The sequence below is a fragment of the Phoca vitulina genome, unplaced genomic scaffold, assembly GCF_004348235.1.
Source record: "Phoca vitulina isolate PV1807 unplaced genomic scaffold, GSC_HSeal_1.0 scaffold30, whole genome shotgun sequence".
Classification (NCBI taxonomy): domain Eukaryota; kingdom Metazoa; phylum Chordata; class Mammalia; order Carnivora; family Phocidae; genus Phoca; species Phoca vitulina.
This window is the reverse complement of record NW_022589733.1, coordinates 2,153,431-2,159,769: the sequence shown is the minus strand read 5'-3', so window position 1 is coordinate 2,159,769 and position 6,339 is coordinate 2,153,431. Positions and strand designations below refer to the sequence as shown.

At 47.4% G+C, this 6,339-nt stretch overlaps 1 protein-coding gene across 3 annotated transcripts in view; it reads left to right on the top strand.

The window, feature by feature from the left end:
• Positions 1-483: 483 nt before the first annotated feature.
• Positions 484-6,339, top strand: part of SIAH1 (siah E3 ubiquitin protein ligase 1) — a 19,742-nt gene continuing 13,886 nt past the window's right edge. Inside the window, exon 1 of one of the 3 annotated variants that reach the window (XM_032424572.1) lies at positions 484-689. The gene's annotated coding sequence lies outside the window, so the exon portion shown is untranslated. Of the gene's footprint in view, positions 690-1,130; positions 1,406-1,449; positions 1,965-6,339 lie in introns of those variants that run through there. The other 2 variants (XM_032424573.1, XM_032424574.1) reach the window with 2 other exon arrangements.

Genomic DNA, 6,339 nt, shown 5'->3' with positions numbered 1-6,339 from the left:
TTCCCTTTGGGAAAGAGTGGAGTTGGGAAGGGCCGGTGGAGGCGCTGTGTGAAACCAGCAAACCAGACCCGACGGGCCGTAAATAGGAGGCGAGGGCGCAGGACGACCAGTTGGGCGGCGGAACAAAGCCCCGCGGGGGGCGCGCGACCAGAGTTCCGTGACGCGGCAGGCAAGCGCCAGCTTCTCCCCGGCAGGGACGGTTGCAGGCAAGAACGTGACGTGCCCGCGTTTGTTGGGCGCGAGCTGTTAGTCACAGCAACGGTAACCGAAGAGCCGAAGCGCCAACCGCCACCCTCGAAGACCCGCACCGCGATGCCCGCGCGGGTCGCCGCCGGCCGGGCGAGCGCCTCTGCGCTTGCGCGCCCGCGGGAAGCCCCGCCCCCTCCGGGCGGCCGGCGCGCGGGGCCGCGCCTCCTCATGGCGGCCGCCGCAGTGTGTGGTATTTAGCGGGGGCGCGCGGCGGGCTCGAGGACGCGCGAAACGGCGGCGGCGGCGGCGGCGGCCAGGGGGGAGCCGGGGCGGCCGTTGCGGGGCGCGCTCTCGATTGGTGGCGGCGGCGGCCCAGGGTGTCCCGTCGGTGCCGGCACAGGGAAGAGGCGGTGGCGCTGCCCGCGGTGGCGGGGGTTGGCGGCGGCGACGGAGCGCGTTTGAGCCAGGACCGGGGTCCGAGGCGCGCTCTCCGCCTACAGGTAAGTGGGGCCCGGCCTGGAGGGAGGAGCCGGCCGCGAGGGGCTCTCCGGGAGGAGGACGCCCAGGCCCGGTAATGGCGGCGGGCGGGAAGGGCGGTGGGGCCGGGGTGCGCCGCCCGGGCCGGGGCGCGGGCAGCCCCCGGCGCCGGGCGCCTTTGTCTCGGCCGGAGCCCGGCCGCCCGGCCGAGCGCCGCCCCCCGCCCCTCCCCTCCCCTCTTCGGCCCTGCCCGCTGCCGCGAGCCGGCTCGCCCCCGCCCCCGGCGCCCCGGGCCCGGCAGGCCCGCGGCGGGGGTCGGCCCTGCGCGCCCGGGCGAGGGCGGGGAAGGGCCTCCCGGCCGCCCGGCCCGGCCCCCGCGCGCCCGGGAGGCGGGCCCGGCCGAGGGAGGTGTCGGGCACTCCCGGCGCCCGGGTGCCGGCCTTTGTTGTGAAGGGTCCCGGGGTGTGCGGCCAACATGGCGGAGGTCAGCTGAGTGCGGGCAGTGGCCGGCCCTTCGCTCCGGCCCCTCCCCGCGCCGCCCGGGGCCCAGGGGCCGGCCGGGGCGACTTGGCCGTCCTTGGCTTCCTCTGCCTGCCCGCGACCCCGGGAGCGGCTGTCCCCGATGGCGCTGCGTTCATGCTCCCGCTCCCGGCCTGAGCCTTCATTGTGCGGTGGGAAGAATACAGCCTCCTCCCTTGTTTATGTCGTTAGAGAGAAGATTGCGTGAACGGCTTGCCAGGGAAGCCCCAGCTTTTTATTGTAAACCTTGGTTTTCCTAGGCTTCATTTGTCGGGTAGTTTGGGGGCCTTTCTCGAGTCTCTGAGATTATAACTTAGGAATGTGAGTAACCTGGGCCACAGCGTTGCGTAGGTTTTTCTTTCCCCATTCTTGGAAAGATTCAGAATTTGTTTGCTCTGACATCCAGAGAAGTCCCAGTTTGTGTGTTCGGAAAATCACATTGTATAGCTGATTTGTCAAAGTCACAGAAGCCGTGAGCCTGGATATAGGGCAGCGATCGGACTGCCTGTTCCTAGCAGTTGAATATTTACCATTTCCAGATAAGCGGCATGTCAAGGGTAAATTGTTAACTCTTTTCAGCAGTTGAACGTTGGGAGCATGGACTCTGAAGTCCGTCCTGCCCCACCGGTTTGTGACCTTGGGCAAGATGCTTAACCTCTCTGTGCTTCATTTTCCTTATCTGCAAAATGGGTGTAATGACAGTACCTACCTCCTAGGATTGGTGGGAGAACTGATGAGATGATAATAGGTGAAGGGCTTGGAGCAGTGGCAGGCCCATGGTAAGTACTTAATAAATGTTTGCTGCTAGGGCTGTTATTTAGTAAGTAATCTTAGGAGTTTATCTTGGCATGATGAATATGTTGGCAGTGCACAGACCAGAATATGTGAAATCACATTGTACATCGTTAGTGCTTGGGTTTTTTTTTTTTTTTTAACTGCATTTTGTTAGTTGTACAGAATGAAAATAAGAGATTTAGATGATAAATGGACAGGCACTCTTGAGATAATGGCATTTGGAAATTTATATAGTAAGGGATTTGGATAGGTCTTGTGGGGTCTGGAATTTAAAAAATCAAAGTGATTAAATGAAGTTTCCTTTTAGCACTTTTACATTTATGGATCAGTTAGCTTCCAAGGACTTGGCGTTAACTAACCTGGAAAAGTGGAACCGTGAATCCCTTTGAGTGTTAGGTGTCTCTGGTGTTACCACCTCTTTTAGACATAAGGGCAGAGCAAAGTGTAGTGTTGTGATAAATGGTCTGATAATTTTATCAGGGAGTTATTGGCTCAAATTGTGGAGGAGAGGGTATTGATTAGCTTTTAGGAGAACTTTGTGACAAGTAGATTTTTGAGACTTAGAGTGCATTATACAAATTGTGTAATTTTTCATTCTTGAAATTACAGAAACTTGTGCTCTGAAATGGTTAGTTGCAACTCTAAAGTTTGCTTAGCCAAAATCTTTTCTTTAGATATAGAATTGGTGCAAATGCTCCCTGTTGGCATCTTTCCAGCATAATTCAGTAACATTTATTAATATTTTAAACAAGTACAGTATAATTAATAGATATGGAACTTTTCATGGTAAGTATTCCACAAACTACAAATTCAGAAATTTAATATCTGTTCCCTCTGAGCTTTGGGAAGTTCTTATAAAATTGATGTAGAGCAGTATTCTTTAATATCTAATTGAAGGAATGTTATAATTAGGCTAAAACTAATTGGAGTGGGGCACCTGGGTGACTCAGTCGTTAAGCGTCTGCCTTTGGCTCAGGTCATGATCCCGGGGTCCTGGGATAGAGCAAGCCCCTTGTCAAGCCCCTCATTGGGCTCCCTGCTCGGCGGGGAGCCTGCTTCTCCCTCTCCCACTCCCCCTACTTGTGTTCCCTCTCTCACTGTGTCTCTCTCTGTCAAATAAATAAAATCTTTAAAAAATAAAATAAAATAAAACTAATTGGAATTATAAAGAAAATACCTAGCTATGACAGCAATGACATAATGTGAAGACTGGGACTTTATTTTTAGTATATATGGTGTTCTGAAAACAAGTTTTATGTAATGAGAGCAACAGTAAGTTTAGTAACACTGCAAAGTGACCCCTTAAATTGTGTTTTAAAGCTGTTGATTTATTCAGTTTCCAAAGATTGTAGGTTTTTCTTTATATGTTTAAAGAGATGTTACAGACTTTTGGCTGTAATTATGGAATTTCCATACACTGTAAATGTTTAAGTTCTGAATATTTTTCGTATACACCCTCCCTACAAACAAAACCAATATATGAAAACCTCAGACTTCCCATCCCTCTCTGCCTCCCTTCTTCCCCCAAGAAACAACTGGGGATGAATTTTCCTCTTTCATAATAGTAAGATCCTTAATCATTTCTTTTAAATAGTGGTTTTTCTAAAGCATTCTAAATTATTTGGTTTTCCGTGGCTATAATTATTAGATCATCTGATGCATAAGGGCAAGAATTGTGTTTTGTATTCCTATATCCTCAGTGCCTAACACTCAATACATACTTGTTTCCTGACCTACTGCTATCTATAATCCTGATAACACTCTAGACACATGTATTGTCTTGCCTGCAGGTAATTTTTTTAAAATGAATTTATTTTTTAGAGCAGTTTTAGATTCAGTAGGAAAATTGAATAGAAGGTAGAGATTTCCCATATTCACCCTGCCCCCAGTCATGCATAGCTCCCCCATTGTCAGTAGTTCTCCACCAGAGTRGTACATTTGTTACAGTTTGATGTACCTGCATTGACACATCATTATCACCCAAAGTCCATAGTTTACATAATGGTTCAGTCTTGGTGTTCTGCATTAGGAATTCTGACAAATGCATGATGAATGCTATATGTCCACCATTACAGTGTACAGAAGAACAGCTTCATTGCCCTGAAAGTCCTCTGTGCTGCACCTATTCATTCCTCCTTCCCCCAAACGTCTGGCAAGCTCTGATCTTTTTACTGTGTCCATCGTTTTGCCAGTTCCAGAATGTCATATAATTGGAATCATATAGCATGTAGTCTTTTCAGATTGGCTTCTTTCACTTAGTAACATTCATTGAAGGTTCTTCCGTGTCTTTTCATGGCTTGGTAGCTCAGTTCTTTTTAGCGCTAAATAGTATTCACTGTCTGGTTGTACCAGTTTATTTATCCATTCACCTACCAGAGGACAGCATCTTGGTTGCTTCCAAATTTTGGCAATTATGAATGAAGCTGCTGTAAACACCTGTGTGTAGGTTTTTGTGTGGACATGTTTTCGAATCCTCTGGGTAAATACTGAGCAGCATGATTGCTAGATCTTATGGTAAGGGTGTGTTTGGTTTTGTAAGAAACTGCCAAACTGCCTTTTATAGTGACTGTACTGTTTTGCATTTCCACCAGCAATGAATGAGCGTTCCTGTTGCTCCACATGCCCACCAGCATTTGGTGAGGTCAGTGTTCTAGATTTTGGCCATTCCGATAGATAATGTAGTGGTATCTTCTTGTTTTAATTTGCGTTTCCCTGATGACAGATGATGTGGAGCACCTTTTCATATGCCCCTTTGCCATCTGTGTATCTTCGGCTAGGTGTCTGTTAAGGTTTAAGTTGGGTTGTTAGTTTTATTGTTGAGTTTCAAGAGTTCTTTGTATATTTTGGATAACAGTCCTTTATCAGATAAATCTTTTGCAAATATTTTTTCCCAGTCTGTGTCTTCTCATTCTCATGACAGTGTCTTTTGCAGAGCAGACATTTTTAATTTTAATCAAGTCCAATATCAGTTTCTTTCCTGGTTCATGTGTTTGGTGGTGTTTTTGAAAAGTCCTCACTAAACCCAAGGTCATCTAGATTTTCTCCCATTGTCTTCTGGGAGTTTACATTTAGGTCAGTGATCCATTTTGAGCTGGTTTTTTGTGAAGGGTGTGAGATCTGTGTCTAGATTCATTTTTTTTGTATGTGGATAGCGAGTTGTTCCAGCATCATTTGTTGAAAAGGCTGTCTTTTCTCCATTGCCTTCATTTCTTTGTCAAAGATCAGCACAGATCACAGTTATTTTAAAGTGAATTCTAAATCTCAGTTGTGAATTCTCTTTAAGCTGTATATCAGTAAATGCATTCTACTTGCAGGGGCATCAGGGATAAGTGAGTTCTGCTTTTATACATACGCTGTTCCTTCTCCTTAGAATTCTTCATGCTGTTTTACTTGATTTAGTCATTCCTTCCAGAAATACTTGAGTACCTGGTCTGGGCTGGGTACTGTCCTAGGTGCTGGAGACACAAGCGTGAGCAAAACAAACAAGGTCTATTCTCATGAAGTTTCTCAGTGCAGAAGTTCTGAACCAGAAGTTAATGGTTCAGGGATCCTGGGAGTTCTCAAGACCCTTTGAGGGTCAAAACTGTTTTCACAATAATGAGACATGAGGGTAGTGTGGAGTTTCCCAGAGGCTACATGGCATGTGGCATCTTAATAGATTAAATGCAAAAGCAGGTAATAAATGTCCAATTGCATTTTATTGCATCAGACATTGAAAAGATGTGCAAAAATGTGAAACACAGACATTTTTCTCCCTATTATGGAAAATATTTTTTATAAACATTTAACATGTCATGGATTTTTTTTTACATGTAATGTAAATGTAATGGTAATTTTTTTTTTTTTTTTTAAAGATTTTATTTATTTATTTGAGAGAGAGAATGAGAGAGAGAGCATGAGAGGGGTGAGGGTCAGAGGGAGAAGCAGACTCCCTGCTGAGCAGGGAGCCCGATGCGGGACTCGATCCCGGGACTCCAGGATCATGACCTGAGCCGAAGGCAGTCGCTTAACCAACTGAGCCACCCAGGCGCCCTGTAATGGTAATTTTAAAATAAATACTTAAAAAATTTATTAGATTGAATTTCTAATATAGTAAATATCAGTACATATAAGCCACATAGACAAAAAGCTCTTTTGGAGTCCTCAGTAATTTTTTAAAAGTACAAAGCAGTAGGGGCGCCTGGGTGGCTCAGTCGTTAAGCGTCTGCCTTCGGCTCAGGTCATGATTCCAGGTCCTGGGATCGAGCCCCGCATCGGGCTCCCTGCTCGGCGGGAAGCCTGCTTCTCCCTCTCCCACTCCCCCCTGCTTGTATTCCCTCTCTCGCTGTGTCTCTCTCTGTCAAATAAATAAATAAAATC